At 36.7% G+C, this 20,532-nt stretch overlaps 1 protein-coding gene across 1 annotated transcript in view; it reads right to left on the bottom strand.

Annotated features, from left to right (window-relative positions):
- LOC122805399 (myosin-IIIb-like) overlaps positions 1-20,532 on the bottom strand; it is a 950,073-nt gene that overhangs the window by 707,718 nt on the left and 221,823 nt on the right. The window lies entirely within an intron of this gene.

Genomic DNA, 20,532 nt, shown 5'->3' with positions numbered 1-20,532 from the left:
AAATTTAATGTTTGGACAATTAAAATAAATAGTCCATCTTGATAGATTCAAATGCCTTTTGAGCATATAGAGAACAAAATGCCAAATCTAAAGAACTATTATTTCTTTTATTCTTAATATACAATTGAGTGATCTGTAAGATTTGAATAAATGTAGGCATTTTCCCTGGGATAAATCCACATTTTCTGGGGCACAGCTGAGCACTAATTATAAATAGCAATATAGCATTAAACAGTGTAGATATAAACTTGGAATCAGTGTTGAGGAGTGTTTTGGCATGATAGTTTCCTAAATCTGTGGGATCACTATCTTTTTTCTTAAAATACGTTTTGCAAAAGGAAAAGAAATATGACAAATGCTCAGAAGAAAATAGAAAATGTCATTAAATTAAGTATGCATGGGCTTAGTTATTTAGCAAAGTATGTATAAAAATCAGTATGAAGGGAGTCTGAGCCTGGGGCATTATTGTCTGGAAAATAATTAATAGCTTCTACAATCTGGACTAATGAAAAGGAAGCCTCACAACCTTCCAAAGAAAAAGCAAACTGCTGAATACATTTATAGATGTCATTCTTTGTCTAAGGGTGGTAGAAGATGTTATTGAAATGTTTGCTAAATTAGTAGCATTATCCTTGTTTTTATTAAAATTTCCAGACAGCATTCTTATCAAGTTAATATAGTTAAAAATCTTACTTTCTTTGAAAAGACTCAAAAAGTATCCACCTTGTAGTAAAAGTCTTTCCTGATTTTGTGCAAGTCCTCTTTCCTTATTTCTTTTAAAGCATTTAATCACAGCAGATGGCCTCTGTTCTCTTAGCTATGTATTTTGAATAAATGGCTATCAATTTGCCCAAGAGTTCTAACTGGGATGTTACAATTTAATAGAATTTTAGATCTTGTTCTTATAGTTAACTGAAATAAGATACCTACAATTTACAACCAAGATTAAAAGACAAAATAATTTTATTAAAATTCTATCAGTTACATATCTTGGAATACATTCAAAACTTCATAATATGAAGACATAAAATAATTTTAATCCTCTTGGTTTGTTATCTTGTGAGTTAATCAAAACTTTCTTAAAAAGCTTTAACATTAGACAGAACACATACCCGAGAGATTTCTAAGTGCATTTCTTTTACACAGATCAAGTCCCCTTTAATTTCCAAGAGAAAGTTCACCAAAATATTCCTTTTTAATTGATGGATTACACCATTAATGTTTTAGTGAAACTACATTCATATTGTTAGTATTAATCCCAAAAGGTTGTCATTGCAAAGCATGGAAATTCACCACCAAAAAAAGAACAAAACAAGTGTATTTTAGTCCATTGAAGCAGATCGTTCCTGATCTTCTGGGAGATCAAGGCAAGATATTTATTTTTATTTATTTATTTTATTTATTTAAAATGTGTTTACTGGCAAAATATGACTTGGAATGAGCCAATTTTCAGTGGAGGCCAGGGAGAAATGCTCCAGATGCATGTCTTTGTGCCATGGCAGGAAATCAGAGCACATAGAGAAAACCCACATGAATGCAGGGAGAACATGCAGACACTGCACAGAAGGCACCCCAGCTGAGAAGCAAACCAGAAAATGTTTGCTGTGAGGCAACAGTGTTAACTGCTACACCACTTAAAAGGCATCCTCAAGTGTTGGAAACGTTAATGATAAATTTTCCTAATTCATTTTAGTACAGCAGGGGAAAATAAATATGTGTCTCATTCCTTTTTGCTAAAGTTGTTTTCTTGTCTTAAGAAAATATCTTCTTTGTTGTGCTATCTCTGCAGGAACATCTTCAAAAATATTAATTAGTACTTTATTAAACAGAAAATTTCTACATATTGTTACTGCAGAAAAACAATGTTTCTCTCAGATAGTGAGAATAGCTTTACAATTATAGATCAAGACCTGGTTTAGGTGAAACAGTCCTATTAGCAATGTCTATTTTAATTGTAGCAAGAATATGTTGTTTAGCCAGGTCACTCAAAAGTTTTGAAAATTGCTTACACAGATATTGAAAGTATTTATGTATTGTCTAAGTTCTTGGGTATGCCAGTATTCCTCATAATTTAATGTGCATGCTGTCTTCTCAGAGTTTAAGAGTCGTTCATGGAAGTCAGATTTAAGAGATTAATCCTGAGTAGACCATTGGTCAAAATGGATTGAGAGATTTAATAAATAAGTTTCCAACTAATTCTGACTCTCATAAAATTTTAAAAATTCTTCCCCTTGAGAAAGGGTTAAGGCTTCCATCTCACCTAACTAATGCTACTAAGACAAACAAGTTTTGTAAGAAGTGAATTTGCCCAAAAAGGAATATTTTCACTTGCATTCATTTGATTCATCTGGGAAGATGATTGTTTAGTAAAGCCTTGACTCATTCCCGTGAGTGGTAGTCTCACAGCCAGTAAATGAAATCCCTATCCATGGATTTTCCTAGTTCGGCATAGTCTGTGACATATCAAATGCTATCAAAGGAAAAATGGAAAATTCTTCACAAATCTGGTGAAGCAGTACATCTCAGCTGCTAGCTGATATCTGTCACCTGTTAATTTCTTGCTCTTGCATATCTAGGGTTTATTCTGCTTGACCTGTGGGCAAAGGTAAATACTTTAAAAATTTTCCCTTGAAAGAAATTTTGATGGCCATAGCTTTCAGCTTTTTTTTTTTTTTTTTTTTGAGGGGGAGAGTTGATAGGTTTCTTCCAAGCAATGACAAGACTGAACAAAGACCAGTCTCAAATATTTATACATTCCAGTTTCTAGGACCTGTTCTACAGAGATCATTACAACATTCTTTCTATATAAAAAAATACAGCTGCTTATTTCAGTTGTCTGCTTTCCTACAGCAAAAGTAACTAATCAGTCCCTCTAACCTTAATAGGCAACAGCCTAATTACATCAGCCCAGAACAATAAAAATTACTAGTACACAAGATCTGACATACATATCTTAACTAAATGCATTTTAATGTCTGCATTCTTTTCACAGTTTTTGTCAACTACTTCTTTGAAGGCGACTGTAGTTATATTTTATGCCCGTTACTACAGGAAATGGCATAGATTATATTTTCTATTTTATACAGTAGAGACATTCCTTTCCATTAATTTCATTTCTTTTTACATTTACAACAGAAACGATGACAAGGTTACATACATAGTGAAGATCACATGGGGCAATAGTGGGAAATAAAGAAAGAAGAAATGCATAACATCTTTAAATCAGTTTCCTTCATGTGGTGTTAGCCCTGGAACCACATCTAATTAAAACTGATGCTTTGTTAGAAGTATTAATATTACTTATTTTCAAATTTACCTGAACTGTCCTATTTTTCTGATATTCTGTTAAGCTGCGTTTAATTGTCTTGTATCAGTCCTATTTTATCAAATACTGTTAGAAATATATATTAATATAATTGTACATATACACAGCTTTGACCTACAAAGTAACTGTAATGGGCCTTTAGACCAGTCTCACATTTTTGATTAAAAAATGAATAAATATTTATTTCTATTTATTTATTTGCATTTGTTTATCGGGATGTCTGGGGAGAAAAGCTCCAAGAACACGCACGATAAAGCTACAGAATCAAAATACAGTAATCATGCAATGATGGTACAGAACATTACATTACAAAATAGGTGATGTAGTAAAATAGATAATACTAGTTATACAGATGTTAGATTTTAAGCATGCAAGCTAAACAAGAATACAATTGATGACATGGGATAATATCAAATGTGTGAACAATACAGTATTGCAGTTTAGCAGTAGAGAGGGAAAGATGGAGAGCAGCAGATTAAAGAGTCTGAGAGTAAGGGACAGCCTTAGAGCTACTGCTATATAGGCATCAAGACTGAATAGAAGATATGGTAGGCAACGGGTATATAATTGAAACACTATGTGGAGATGGAGCACTGTGTGGACATAGGAAGTAAGATAATAAAGTGCAAAAATAATATTTTCTTTATTCTGGACTCCACTTTAGGAAGAAAGGTTATACTATGCCTAGTTAATGAATTTAATTAACAACTGACAATACAAAAGACCTGAATGAGTCTTTCTTTTGCAATACTTCAATATTTTAAGTAAAGATATATAGGAAATAAAAAGTATTGTCAAAAGAGACACTAAGCTGTCTGTGAGCTTATCACCGCAAAAAAATCAACATAGTCCTCATCTTGACATGTTTTTTTCATAATCAGTTCTCTGGTTACAAAGGAAAAACAAAATAATTTTTTTTTGTCACTTCCTATCACCTTAACTATATCTGATACTTAAACAGCATAAGAGAATGCAAAATGCTGACAATTTAAGCAGTTCAAATTTTATATTTTTGCTAACCATAAAGTTTTTATATCATTCTCATTACAATGCCAGCATAATCCGACATTGTTTTGTAGTACATGTATTCCATATGGGTGGTGAAATGGTGCAGAAGTTAGCATTGTCATCTCACAGCAAGAGGTTATCTGGTTCAATTCGTGGCTGGGGTGTCTTCTGTGTGGAGTCCCCCTGCAGTCATGTGGGTTTCCTCTGAGTGCTCTGGTTTCCTCCCACATTTCAAAGACATACATCTGGAGCATTTCTCCCTGAGCCTCTGGTGAAAAATTGGCTCAGTCCCAGTCGGACTTTCCCAGTAAACAAATGTTATATAAATAAAGTAAAATATCCTACTCTCCTAGAATAAATTAGTTGCATTATTATGGGTACAGTATAACTTATTGACTTTGTCTTGCACATAGTGCCAAACACATCAAGACAAAACTATCAATACACAATTGTTGACACAAAAACATTACAATTAGAAAATGGCTGAAGTTAAACCCTTCCTGTTCACACCCACACCTCACAACTCTAAATATATTAACCCCAAGAACTGCAAACCTGAAGGGTAATAGAATATATTAATGTCTCAACTTTTGCATTCTATTTTACTATGAGAAATTAATGCATTTACCAAACCACAGTACAAAAATGCATTAATGAAAAATTAACAAATAAAAAAACACTATCATGGAAATAGCTTATTTAAATAAAATAATCATTCAGCATGTTCTTCTCAAAAAAAGATTTTATGAGTAATATTAAAAACAAGAGATTTAAATTATACACATGTTCAGGCAATAATGAAACTAATAACCATAATTTTGTGAATATGCATTAATAAGAACTAAAAAATAGCGGAGGGAGTAAATTCACCATCATGAAATAAGATTGTTAAAATATAAAAACAAAAAAATCAATATGTGCATAAATCAAATACTGTGATTATACAGGACTTGAATCATGGTAAAATATGTAAGTAAAAATAATTAAACTTAATAAGCAGCAGTAAGTATCCTGAGCAGTGTCAGTACAAGTTAGAATAAATGTTTTTATCTTAAAGATCTTAACATTAAAAGGCTTTTGATATTTATATAATCTTTAATGCCTGGGGAATGATTGGAATCCAGCCTACCTTGTCACTCAAATTTCATTTTCTTTAGCAGATTAGAATCTCCACTCCAGTACTTAAACATTGTTGGTAACAAAAAAATTTGAATTTTCTAAACCTACCACATCTAATGGTGTGTTTATACAGAGCACTGTCCACATTATTCAGTCTTATAAAAATGCTCATATACTTGCTGCATTGACTTCCATGTACTTTTATGTAAATAGAAGCTGTCAAAACTAGAACAAATGGTAACATATACCAGTCTCATTTTTATAACTGAAATGGTCTTAGTACAAAGGGTTAAAATTATCATCATCATCAACCCCTTTTTTCCCCATTTTTTATATGGGGCTGTGGTATCATGCTAACTGTTGCCACCTCTCTCGATTCAATACCACATGCCTGCGTTCTTTGACACCCATGCCCGACTGTCACAGATCTTCTCTCACACAATCCATCCACCTCTTTTCTGGACATCCTCATTTCCTCTTACCTTCTTCCTGTCTGTCCCAAATCATCTTCACCAGATTTTCTTCTGCTTTTCTGCACATTTGCCTGAACCACCATAATCCGGTCTCGTTAATCTTTTCTGCAATCGGAGCTACTTTGACTTCAGCTGTTATGTCCTCATTTCTTTGCCTGTCCCACAGTGTGCATCTTACTCAGGTACTCCATTTTCATTTGTATACTACACCTGAGGCTCTATGCCAGTTGGCTATAGCCCCTCTGATTTTAGCTTTGACCTCTTCATTCAAACTTCCCTTCTCTTCAACCACCCCTCCTAAATACTTGAAGTTATTAACCTGTTCCACTATCTTCCCTTCTATCTCAATTCTCAGCTTCTTCTGAGTTCCCCAATTTGCTGCCATTACCACCAGTTTCATCCCACGTGCTATCAGTTTTGCATTCCATTCTGCTATCCTTTGCTGAAGTGCTTGCTCATAGTCTGCCTGTAATGCCACATCATCTGCATACAGCAACTTATCTGTCCCCTCTGACCTGTTTGCTAATGTAGTCCTACACCAATATATATACAGCAGTGGGCTAAGAGCTGAACCCTGGTGCACACCCACTCCCACTGGGAACTCCTCTGTGAGACTGAACACTGTTCGTACTTGAGTGATTGGGTCCTTGTACACAGCTTGCACTAATTCTACCAATAATATTTCTGGGACTTTGAACCACCACAGTACTGCCCAATGCAGCTTTCCTGGAACCTTGTCATATGCTTCCTCCAAGTCCAGAATTGCCCAATTGGACTCTTTCCTCATCTCTATCTTCTTTTCAGCTATCAGTCTCATTGCAAACATCGAGTCAGTAGTGCTGTATCCTGATCTGAATACAAACTGCTCATTCTCCCATTTTATATTCTACTACTCTGCAAATCCATTTATCAATCATTGTCTCCAGAACTTTCAATGTGACAGGAGTTTGATGCCTCTGCACTGCCCACTGGCATAGAGCCTCAGGTGTAGTATACGACAGAAGAATGCCAAAGAAGCTGAAAAATAAAGTGTATAAGACAGTGGTACAACCAGTACTACTGTATGGTACAGAACCCTGGGCAGTAAAGGCAGAGTAGATGAGGAATCTAGAGGTGATGAAAATGAAGTACCTGAGAAAGATACACACTGTGGGACAGACAAATAAATGAAGATATAAGAGCTGAAGTCAAAGTAGCTCTGATTGCAGAAAAGATTAACGAGACCAGATTATGGTGGTTCGGGCAAATGTGCAGAAAAGCAGAAGAAAATCTGGTGAAGATGATTTGGGACAGACAGAAAGAAGGTAAGAGGAAATGAGGATGTCCAGAAAAGAGGTGGATGGATTGTGTGAGAGAAGATCTGTGACAGTGGGGCATGGGTGTCAAAGAACGCAGGCATGTGGTATTGAATCGAGAGAGGTGGCAACAGTTAGCATGATACCACAGCCCCATGTAAAAAAAATGGGGAAAAAAGGGGTTGATGATGATGATGATGATAATTTTAACCCTTTGTACTAAGACCATTTCAGTTATAAAAATGAGACTGGTATATGTTACCATTTGTTCTAGTTTTGACAGCTTCTAATTACATAAAAGTACATGGAAGTCAATGCAGCAAATATATGAGCATTTTTATAAGACTGAATAATGTGGACAGTGCTCTGTATAAACACACCATTAGATGTGGTAGGTTTAGAAAATTCAAATTTTTTTGTTACCAACAATGTTTAAGTACTGGAGTGGAGATTCTAATCTGCGAAAGAAAATGAAATTTGAGTGACAAGGTAGGCTGGATTCCAATCATTCCCCAGGCATTAACGATTCTGCAAGTATCAAAAGCCTTTTAATGCGAATCTCCCTTTTTTTTTTCTTGTACACTGGCATGAGTATGCTTATTCTCCAGCCAGCTGGAATATGCCTCTCTCTCCACATTGCTACAAGTAGCCTCAGGAGCCATTTCTTCACTGTGTCACCCAGAATCTTTATCATATCTACTGAGACCTCATCTGAGCCTGCAAATAGTATGTGTCAGAGCTAAAGCTGTTCCTTCAAACATGGCATTTCTTCTGTTGAAAAGAGAAAACTTTTTTATTCCTGGTCATACTCTTGGCAAAAAAGTATGTCCTACTCAGGACAAAGTGTTCACAGGTATATGTTTTATTTTATTTTGTAGCTGGCATACTTTCCTGACTGGCACTATACTCCATCACAAATTGTGTGCTGGACTATTTAAAACAGTCTCTGAGCAGACACTATACTTGGCTTTTCTTCAGTTGAAAAGGGAAAACTTTTATTTCTTGTCATAATATTGTCCTTTTCAGAGCAATGAGTTAACAGGTTTGTATTTTATGTTATTTTAAAGCTCTCCCACATCTTTTTTAAGACAGAGAACTTCAGTGCATTGTTTTTCTACTTTTTTGACAGGCAGTATACTCTACCAATCACAAATTGTCCACTGGGCTATTTAAAATGCCCTCTCTGAGCAGATGCAAACTGTCTAGACATGTCTGTGTCTCATGTCAAAGCAAAGACTCACTTTGTGCATCTTTATGCTACTTTGTGAAACCATGAAATTAGGAAAATGGGATTACTTTCATTTTTGTCATCATTGTTTGAAGTCATAAAGTATTAGTAAGTTACGTTTTAAGCTGTTTAACTTGTAGTAAGTTATTCTTTATCAATTACAGTTCTCTTCTGTAAACCATTTTTTTCAAGTGGCTGATAGTTCACCTTTATCATTTCTATTCTTTTTCTTCACTATTTTGTGATAACTATGGATAGTCTTGATAATTATGTGTTGGATGATTTATTATGTAACAATTTCCTGCTTGAAAGCACCCAATGAGTGGAACATTACTATTAAATAATGCAAAGGATATTAACAACACAAATTATATGAACCTAAAAAATTGTTCTGAAATTCTTAAAAGGAAATCTTTATGGATGATTGAATGCAGTTGTGCACCTAGTAAAGCAGTTAAAACCATCATTTGTTGGCTGTTGGCAGAATGATATTATGACTAAGAAAAATTGTTTGACATTTAAATATAGCTCAGTGAAATACACCAATAATATTTTTAAAAGATCCATGTATTTCACCATCCTGTAACAGTAAGAAAGATGCTTGCTACTACTGATGCTATTAATTGTGAATGTATTGATATTTCTAAATCTCTTGATGTTAATGATGCTAACAATATTTCTATTTCTGAGTTGATCACGGATGGTTTGTCTTTAGTTTTAGATCAGACGACTTCTGTAGTGCAACTTAAAACTAAGAAAGTTATTTCTTCTACTATGCCCAGGGAAGGGCTGAAATCACAGTCACACATTGGAAAGAGAGATTTATGAACCCTGAAGGATGGCAATCACCCAAGAGGAGCTACCATCATGGTAGAAGATTTTGATTTTGGATTATGGTTGACGTGCAATGTGTCATTTGTCCCTATTCAGGCAGATATATTCAGTAAGCCTTTTGTTGCTACTCTTGAACTTTTTGAGAAAAAACTGTTAAAGGTTAATAATTTGCAGGTAGAAAATGCATATTTAGACATTGCGTTAATACTAAAATTGTATATTAATGTTTTAAGACTGTGGAAATTTCCCAACAATGTTCAACTTGGTTCTGAAATCTATCATAAGCTTGTCCATATTTTTGATGGATGTGGATCTGAAATTATTACACTTTTAGTAAAGGAAAACAATAGGTTCATTAACAAATTAGGTGTAGAGCTTGACAGCCTAAATCATTGTTTACATAAAGATCTGTTATTTGAACCTAACCTGTTATGTTTTTAGGAGATTTTCAAAAAAGAGTGGATAAATCTGTCAATGGCAATTTAGAAAGGAAGCAGGAAAAAAGTGTATATGGATAAGGATGAACTTGAATAAAAAAAAAAAAAGAAGAACAGTTTATCTGCTGGCCAATAGGACTAGTGAGATGACACAAGCAAATATTGATAGGAAGCCAATAGTATAGTCGAACCAACTAGTATCTGAGAATGATTTTTTAGTATCAACCCACCCCCCCACCCCCCATGGTGAGGAGATCAGAGAGGATTGCACAGCAGAACAACCCACAAGGGTAGTGCATTTTGACTTTTATGGAACAAATAGGTCGACCAGGGGAGATGGTGAGGGAGAGTAAGTGTGAGGCATTGGTACAATTATAAGGTTGATTACAATATATGAGGGATCGGAGGCACGAATTAAAGTGGGTGGGGACCTCTCTGATAATTTCTGCTTGAGTAGAGGAACCAGGCAGTGTTGTCCGCTTTCCCCCTTTGTTGTTTGCATTATATTTAGAACCATTGGTAAAGAAAATAAGGGACTCAGAAATTCAAGGATATAATTGGTATGGCAGTCAGGAAAAGCTGGCTCTATTTGCAGATGATATTATTGTATACATGACAAAACCAGAAATGGACATTACAGTGTTCTGGAACATTTTAAGACAGTTTCATATCTTCTCAGGATACAAAATTAATGAAGCTAAAACAAAGGCAGTAGTGGTACATCATGTACCCACACACAAACTGGTCCAACAATATCCATATTTATGGGGACAAGATAAAATAAAGTATTTAGGAGTAAAGATTAGAAATTACTCTGTGGTGGCAGCTACAGATATGTGGGAAGAGACTAAACAGAAGATCATACAAAAACTGAGAAACTGGAAGTTTTGTTATATGGATATGGATGTTAACATACAAGCCATTAAAATGTTTTTAGTCCATTTAGTCTTGTACACAGGCCAGGCATACTTTTATCAACTGGAGGAGAAGTTGTGGATAGCAATTAAAAAAAAAAAAAAAAAAAAAGAGTTGAAGGATTTTATCTGGGAAGGGAAGACAGCAAGGGTCAACAGTGGGATAACCTGATTCTACCAATAGAACAAAGTGGACTAGGATTACCTAATTTGAAGGGGTATTTTAGATCAACACAGTTAAGGCTCTTATACATAGCACAAGCAGAAAACTATAATTTAAAGTAGAAAAGAATGATGCTGAGACAGGGAGGAAGCTCAAGAAATAAGGGGGGACTGGGATTTTGGATGCAGACTCTTAAGGAGAACAACCAACATCATACAAAGTATTATATTCATAAAATAGCAGGGAGCATTCTAAGAACTAAACCAACACGAGAATAGAGAAAAGAGATTCTGTCAATGGGGTGACTGTGGTTAGGGGTACAGATAATAAGCAAGAGGGGCTGGAATTTATTGGAGAAAACTGGCAAAGGACCAAGGTATTGGGAGCAAATAACTAGAAAGGGAAAGGTAATAGAATGGGAAGAGGCCAAAAATGTATTTGGCCTTCAGGTTAGAAATTGCCTTCCCTATCAAGGACAGATATCAGAGTATAAGCAAAGAGAAATAAATAGGGGACTCCTAAGTGAAAGACCAGCACTGGTAGAGTTTTTAATAGAATCTAGAACAGATGCTGCCGTCAAAAAAGGAATAATTAATAAAGCATATAAAATATTGCACAATAATTATAAGAATCCATCAGTGGAGCTTAAAAAGGATTGGGAAGAGAGATTGGATAAGAAATTCACAAAGACAATGGGAGGGTATATATGTATATCTCCCAAATATGCAATAAAGTCTAAGATTTAGGATCTTTGCCTGGAAGTGTTTACATAGGTATTTTTATACCCCAAGTAGACCAAAGAATTTTTCCTCAGGTGGATAGCAATTGTTGGAGGTGTGATGGGCAAGAAAGCGATAGCTGGGAACATATTTTTTGGATGTGTGATGAACTGGCAGACTTTTGGGATTTCCTGTGGATCACCCTGTTGGAGATGCTGGGTGAGCAGATTGGACTGACTGGGAAATTTGTTTTTTGAGTTATGCTACAGAATAGGAATTGTCTAGACATTGTAAAGCATTGCAAAGTCTAATTATGGTGGCTGCCAAAAAGCAATTACTAGAAAATGGAAATCAAAGTCTAGACCAACTTTACTAGAAGTAGTGAATATAATAACAGAGATAAAACAACTGGAATTGGGATTTTTAGAAAAGGGAAGGTGCAAACTACATAGGAAAAAATGGGAATTATGGAAACAATATATGCAGAACAGGAACGACGTTTAAGAGGCAGGATTTGAATGAGCTATATAATGTTTAACTAACAATGACTAGATGGTTTATAAGTGATGTATAATGTTTACAACTACAACTGTTTCAATGGTATCCGTGATGCAAACGGTTTGTAACTAAAGTGATATCATTTTGTATGTTTTTCATTTATATAAATGTAAGATTGCCTTTGTCATATGTGTAAATTTAAGAAAGAAGTTTGGGGAAAACAGTGTGAGGCATTGGAATTAATTATGGATGTTGAGACCCCCTCTGAACTTCTAGTCATAGTTCCCACTACTAACCCCCTAGTTATGATGGCATATGGAATGTGTAACAATGGGATCATTTCTACTTTTAATGGCTTCACTATAATTAATTACAACAACATTATGTTGGATCACAGATATTTTGATTTATATATCAAGGGCTTTACCTTTGTGCCAAAAACTTGTATGGATTTAGGTGAATTTTTAATGCATTCAAATGCTATTAGAAAATGGAATTTGGCTCTAATATATGTTAAGTACACTAGAGCACCTGATATTGAGAGCTCACCCTGCCACTGCCTGGTTAGAAGGAGCTTCATTCATCCCCCGCATCATCCTTTATTGGTCTTATTTGAAAAATATTATAGCCAATATATCATGCAAGCTTGTTCCCAAGCCTTGAGGGTGCAAACCTATAATATGCCAAAGGAGGAACATGTACTATTAAATGAGCTTAGTGTTAATAATAATTTGTGTATAATGAAACCTGATAAAGGTGGGGGTATAGTGTTGAACAGTATTGATTACTCAGAGAATGTTTTCCCTTCTCAATAAAGAAGAGCTTCTTCTTCTTTCGGCTGCTTCCGTTAGGGGTCGCCACAGCAGATCAACTGTTTCCATTTCTTCCTGTCCTCTGCATCTTGCTCTGTCACACCAACCACGTGCATGTCCTCTCTCACCACATCAAACCACACATGCAGAAAACAGTACAGAAATTCAATAAAGAAGAGCAATAAACCAGAATCTCCAGAAATGAAATTCACATTGCATACAGGAAAACTGACCTTATTTTAGATGAACTCAGTAAGCAAAAACCAAAAACTAAAGTAAACAGCAGATGCAGGGTGGTATCCAACGAGACGGAGCCTGGATGATAAGAAATCCTTTACTAAATCCAGTAGTCAAAACAAAGTACAACCAAAGTACAAATACACGTAAAATCACAATATAAAAATAGATAAAAGAAAAAGTTTAGCGCTTTCGTCAATATTCAGACTTCTTCAGATTCAGGTTCTGAAGAAGTCTGAATATTGACGAAAGCGCTAAACTTTTTCTTTTATCTATTTTTATATTGTGATTTTACGTGTATTTGTACTTTGGTTGTACTTCGTTTTGACTACTGGATTTAGTAAAGGATTTCTTATCATCCAGGCTCCGTCTCATTGGATGCTACCCTGCATCTGCTGTTTACTTATTTTAGATTACTTAATTGCCCAGGAAATTATTGAGAACAAATTATATAAGTTTTTGCATGTTAAACAACCAGTTATCCCCAGTTTATTTGGGATCCCTAAGGTCCACAAGGATGTATTTGACCCTCATTTTTGTACCATAGAGGTGGCCAGTGGTTCTAAAAATCATCCGTTAGCAACTTATGTTGATAAGATGGCAAGGCAGTTTAGGACTAAGTATCCATATATACTTCGGGATTCCTGAGAGTTAGGCCAATTAAAATACAATTTATATTCATCAAGATTGGTACTTAGTGACAGTTGATGTAGTTTATCTACTTTCCTGCATATCTCACAAGACAGTACATCACTAAACCATGCTAAACTTATGTGGTTGTGGACATTTGTTCAATAGGGACATTATTATATTATTTTATGGAGATCATATTAACAAACAATTTTGTATTTTTTGAAAAGGAACATTTCAAGCAAATTAGTGGAATGGCTATGGGTGCCACTTGGGCCTCCATATATGCTGATTCAATCATGTGTTAGGAATATGTGTTTAGATGGAGTTTTTTTTACCACATTGTTGGATATTTTAATTTTTTGAATGACATTTTCATTGCATGCAAAGAAAATCATGATGAATTAACAGAATTTATTTCCTATATTAATTCTATTCATTTTTTTAAGTTTACACATTATTTCTCAAATTCCATGATAAACATTTTGACTACTACGTTGGTTACAGATCTTTATTCAAATAGGTTTCAGTCAATGATTTATACAAAACCCACATTTTCTAAGGGTATTTTCATTTTAATAGTTGTCATCCTTCTAAACAAAAAAGGAGTTTGGTCAAGGGACAAATGGTAAGGCTATCAGGAGTAATGTCTGATGACAGCACCCTTAATAAAGAAATTGAAAATAGGTCACTTTGTTTTTAGTTAGAAAATATCCCCTTAAAATGCTTGCTGATATCAAAATGAGATAAAAGGTGAAGATAGACGTGATAACTACCAGCCCACTTTAGGGGTTGGTTTGTATTATAGTAATTTAAGTTATAATAAGAACAATGGTACAAGATAGAAGAATAGTTTTATTATGAAGTATGGTCAAGAGAGTGAAATTATTAGGTCAGTTATACACAAACACAGTACCTCACAAAGAGGATTACTGGCCTCAAACAGATGCCCTACACTGACCATCTCAAAAAACTCCAGCTTCAATCTGTAGCATATCACCTACTCTGAGGTGATCTCTGCCTAACATATAAAGCTATGTCAAACCCAGAGCTGTTGGACATGCTACACCTAAAGAAATCCCAATCCCTCCAAGCTACACGCTCTAGGGACCTAAACCTTGTCACCACAATAAACAGGACATGTTGGAGGGATAGATTCCTGTCGCAGAGACTTCCCATTACTCTGGAACAAGCTACCCATCTATGTCAAGCAAAGTTCCTCATTAACACTCTTCAAGAAAAATCTTTGAGTGGATGGGAAATAGGAAATATACCCCGGGAATCACTTCTGTGGCTCTGCTCAACAGGGGCACAGGTAATTAACTTTCTTGGGTTGGCGTAAGCCAGGGAACTGTGTTGGCTAGGCTTACTTAGGCCCTTGGGCTGATAGCCTAGTACCTACCTATGAACATTGGGAAATTATACTACATGAAAAGTACTTGAGCGATAGGCGAGGTAACAAACCAGGTTTTACTTATTCTAGAAACCTTAAAATTAAAGTGAGATTAGAAAGAAGTATTAAAACTGTTTCAAGAGACAGGAGTGTATCAAGGGTGGGTACCTGGAAATGTTGAGCCTGCTCACAATGTAGATTTGTATGAGAGGGTCAGGAATATTTTGTAAGAAGCATTAGTTATAGAATTACATTTCATTCACATTATTAACTGTAATACTTGGGCTGGTTTATTTTGTGGCCATTGTTTCAGTTTTTATATTGGAAAAACTGAATGTAAATTAAGGGTCAGAATGCAGAACACCTTTATGATATTAATGTTAGAAAGGATTCTAATGCCCTATATGGACATAAATTAGTTTGCGAAAAAAATAAAATATTTTATTTTTTGTAATAGAACTACTAGTACCAAATCCCAGGGGTGGACTCTGGGGGCAGACCTTGCAGTATAAGGTATATGGAGTATGGCTTTACTGGAAAGGCTCGCCCAAACTGTGTCACAGCTTGCTGTGAGGGGAAAGGTTAGTTTGCTTTTTATTGCTTGTATTTTGTATTACTTTATTGCCTTTTTCTATTTTGTATACTGTGATTTGTTTTCTTTGCACTGTGTTTTACTTGTATTCTGCTTTTAACTGCATAGACCACAGCTCTGTCTCTTGTGAGTCAGAATTTTTCCTATCCTTCTACCCTATTACTGTTGTGTTATTAAACATCACTTTCTTTCTAGTTGCCTGCCCCTTATGTTAATTTGACCATATATCCCGTTTCTTCTCTGCTTTTACTGGCTGGTGTGAGTAAGCACAAAATTATAATTTTGTGAAATCACTCCCCTTCAACTATTTAAATTTATTGGCCATCCTACTATATTCCATAGTACCAGAATACAAAAGTGCCCACTCCCCTTTCAAACTATCTTGCTCTTTTAAAAATAGTGGCTCTCCACTAAAATGTAACTTTTAGTAAAGCTAAAACTTAAGTTACCTACTTTCATATCTAACTGCTTAGTGCTCACTGCAGTGTTTAGGATAAACACTTTTTTTCATCTTACATTTAAGCATCTATTGCAAGACCACAAAGTTATTGGAGAGCCCACATTCTGCCTCATAGTAGTCATTTTGGGATTAGTGCTTCTATTTTCTCCTGGTGAGAGGAGAAATAGAGATACATCATTTCCTGGAGACTGCTGATCACCAGAAAGCCTAATAACTGCTTTATAGGTGACAGCTTGGAATCTGTGCTTATATTCTGATCCTGGTGAGAACAGGAGCAGAGTCCATTGATTCCTTATTGTTTCTGGTTGGAGAGTGAGTGCCTGTGCTTAACTAACCTAATTGGTCTGGTTGCTATTCAAGGCATCTATCTACCAGAAAAAGGCTACAAGCCTACAGACCCTTGTATCATCTGGGACAAGACTGTGGATCACCAAACAGGCTGTGGCCTGCTTCTGTTCTTGGGATTGGTGCCAACATTTTGCTTCTGGTGAGAAGAAGCAAAGGAGTATTGTATCTCAACAGAGTGTATCTGTGGTGAGACCAGCATTAGTAGTAGCCAGGCTGTAGTCATTCATGCAACCCCCCCCTCCTTTCATCATTCTTGACAAGCTAATTCTTTGTTTTCAGCAAGTACTGCCTGATTTGTTTCTAGCTTCAGAATATCTGCCTAAATACGTCATCCTTAAATTTTCAGGGTCTGCATATTAGTTTCCCCTCAAGTGTTTGGCAGTGCTCTGTACAGACTCAGACACCACGAGTGACATTTTTCCTGTAAATGCATAATTGAAATTTCTCCAATATCTAGTTGCACACAGGACAACTAGTTTGCAGTGGCAAACACTGTCCACATTTTGCAAACCAGATGCTCCTGACAGTGATTGATATTCTCACTCCAACAATCTAATCAATAAAAAAGGGTCTGTTGCCATGGATATGAACTTTCCTACTGTCTCAATTACTCGCTTGGTGGATATGGGCATCCATAGACAATGTAGAAATTGCCTCACATTTACTGACAACTAGTTAATTCTCAAACAAATTGATATGGTATGTCAGAGATGTATTTATACGTCACCGGAGGCAAAGCTCTCACATAAAAGTACTCCTAATGTCAGTAAGGTTGTCAGTAGTGCACATGGTGTACCCATCACCCACAATTCAAAGCAGAAATATAGACCCACATAGACTGAGGCACTTAAATGTAACCTTCCTAAACCACAAAGACCTCCTAGACAAAGTACACACAAGAAATACCCTCAGCAGCCCCAAACACACACTTTCAAATCACCCACATCAACACACAGAACTGCATCTCATGGAGCTTCTACCTCTAAGCCCATAAGGCAAGTCAACATACAATCAAACATTCTAGTCATTGGAGAGTCCATCATGAGACACAATGATGTCCCTCTCACCAAGCTGAGTAAGGAGAAAGTTGTGGTCAGTTGCTTATCAGGGGCTAGGATCCACCACATTATGCATGCACTTATGCACTCAGGTCACTGGACCATAACTACCAATATGACTCAGTCATAGCCCATGTGGGAGTAAATGACCTGAGACATACTTCCCTGGACTAGGTGAAGAAAGACATCATAGAGCTCTCAGAATGTGTCTCAGGCTGGTATGAGCCTAGCATTAAGCAGCATTTTACTTTCTCCAAGGATGATGCTGCAATACGAACAAAAGATGATTGACTTTAGTTTCTGGTGTCATTCTAAGGGGGTGTAATATTTGTCAGCATGGAAGGAGGAGGTCAACAGACCACACTGCTTTGCCAGGAATGGTCTGCCCCACTCCCCTCTAAGCTTTCGAATATTAGCTAAAACATTGTCTTCCCCCATAGTGCTTATTTTAGGTAATTCCAAAATGAAAGTATTTCCGACATAGCAAATCAAAACCAAGAAAATCTAAAGGTATTACTGCTCAATGCTAGGAGCCTAAACAAAAAACTCCACTCCCTGGAAGCTCTCTTTACTGTAGAGAATGCTGATGTCTGTGCAGTCTCTGAGATGTGATTTAAAGCCGCAGAGAGCACACCAACAGTGTAAGGTTATAATGCCTTCCACACATTTAGACCAGCTACTTCACAGGCAGGACTAAAGGTGAGGGTGCCTCTATTTACATAAAAAATAAATATACTTCAAGGCTAGTCAAACAGGACAATGCACTTGAGCTGCTCCATGTTCAAATCACCATAGGTAAAATCCAGTACCACTTCCTTGCAAGCTATAGGTCCCCTTCTATGTCCCAGGAAACCCATACCATGTATTTTAACTTATTAGAAACATTAACCATACAAAACAATACCATATTCATGGATGACTAATTACCCCACTATTTACTGGAAATCCTATACAACATCAAACGTATAGGCGCAGAGATTCCTGGATTTTGTAAACACAAACTCCCTGGACCAGATAGTCAATACACCAACCAGAGGTGCAGCCATACTTGATCTGGTCCTCACTAATATGGGAGAGTGTTGCACACCCCTACTGTAATGCCTTCGCTGGTAAGGTCAGACCACAAAATGGTCTCCTTTGAAGTAAAAATAAAACCTGCACCCCCAGCTTAATCGGGAATATTCAGAAACTATTCTAAGGCTAACCTCCTGCTATTAAGCGAGAACTTGGCAACATTTCAAGCCCCTATAAACACTGAGAACACTTCTGCCTATGCAGATCTGCTCACAGAAACTCTGTACAAGCATGTTAATAGCTGCATAGGAGGCAGATGTACCCACCAGGAAGAAGTACAGAACACAAAAAACAATCCACCCTGGTGTAATCAAGATGTATAACAGGAGGAAGAAACTCATGGCAAAAATTAGGAGGTGCAGCACCCAGAAGGATAAAAGCACGATCAGACTAAACAAACAGCTCAGAGGACAAAAAGTATACCAAAGCCAAATTTGAGGCAAGGTTGGCCTCCTAGGCCAAGGACAACCACAAAGCATTCTTTAGCTATGTCTGCAACCTCAAAGGCAATACACAATTGTGTGCAGAGCTCATTGTAAATGAAGCCACCTATACTGAGCCAGAAGATATAGCAAACCTCCTGGCTGATAAATTCAGCTCCAACTTTACTCCTCTCTCCCCCTCAACCTTCCCTTAGGAAATATCATCAAATACAACTCCCCCTACTATCACTAGGGAACAAGTCCTTAATGGTCTCTCTAAGACCAAGAACACTGCATCAATGGGCCCAGACATCATCCCAGGATGCCTTCTAAATAGCATAAAATGACCTATCAGGGCCTCTGGAATTACTATTTAACTGTAGCCTCCAAACAGGCTTTGTCCCTCATGAATGGATAAAGGCAACATTCATACCTGTGCACAAATGTGGGCCATCTACAGACCCTGGAAACTACAGACCCACAAGTCTTACTAGTCTTGTGTGTAAAGCCATGGAAAGAATTATCATGGAGATGATTAATAGAGATATAGTAAACCTCCAGACACTGGATCCAACCCAGTTTGGTTTTGTCAAGGGCAGATCATGACTACTCATCCTGGTGGACTTCTTTGAGAAGGTCACCAAAGCAATGGATGAGGGCAAAATCATTCACACTGCCTACCTTGACCTGGCCAAGGCATTTTGACACAATACCCCGCTTGAGCATTGTTGACAAACTCAAGAGGTTAGGTACAAACCCGTTAATCACCCAGTGGATAGCCAACTGACTCACAGACAGGACCCAGGAAGTTAGAATTGGGGATTCCACCTCTACAAAGAGGCCTGTCACAAGTTGAGTCCCTCAGGGATCAGTCTTTGGACCGCTCCTTTTTCGCATTTACTTCTCAGAAGTCAACGCCAATGTCAGTGGCCTCTGGCTGACTAAATTTGCAGATGATTGCAAATTTGGAGCTGTCATTGAATCTCACACTGACACAAATATTCTCCAGGAGGGGCTGACACAGACAAATAACTGGTGTTAGAGCCATGGACTAAACTAAATGCCAAGAAATGCATAATAGTATCCTTTGCGAAGTCATCCATCCCTGGTAAATCCTATTGACAACACACCCCTTAGAGTTGACCCAGTAGTCAGGGACTTAGGGACACACAGATAGTAATCTAGCCTTTGATCCTCATGTGTCTACAGTGGTGAGGAAATCATTCTATGTTGCGCAACTTATAAATAAAGGTATGTCATCCAAGTCCAAGAAAGTCATTGCTCCACTGTATTTGGCATTCATCAGACATATCATGGAGTACAACGCACCCTTTGGTATGTACCTAACCAGGCATATCCAACAACTGGAAGGTCCACAGAGGTTCCCCACTAAAAGAATACAGGGCATAAGTAATATGTCCTATGCAGACTGCCTTAAGGCCCTACCTTTGTATTCTGTCTCCTACAGGCTTTCAAGGGGAGATCTATGCCTG

Source organism: Protopterus annectens, chromosome 6.part1 (genome assembly GCF_019279795.1).
Source record: "Protopterus annectens isolate FY-2018-M chromosome 6.part1, PAN1.0, whole genome shotgun sequence".
Classification (NCBI taxonomy): domain Eukaryota; kingdom Metazoa; phylum Chordata; order Ceratodontiformes; family Protopteridae; genus Protopterus; species Protopterus annectens.
The sequence above is the reverse complement of the archived record's forward strand: the minus strand, read 5'-3'. Positions and strand labels throughout refer to the sequence as shown.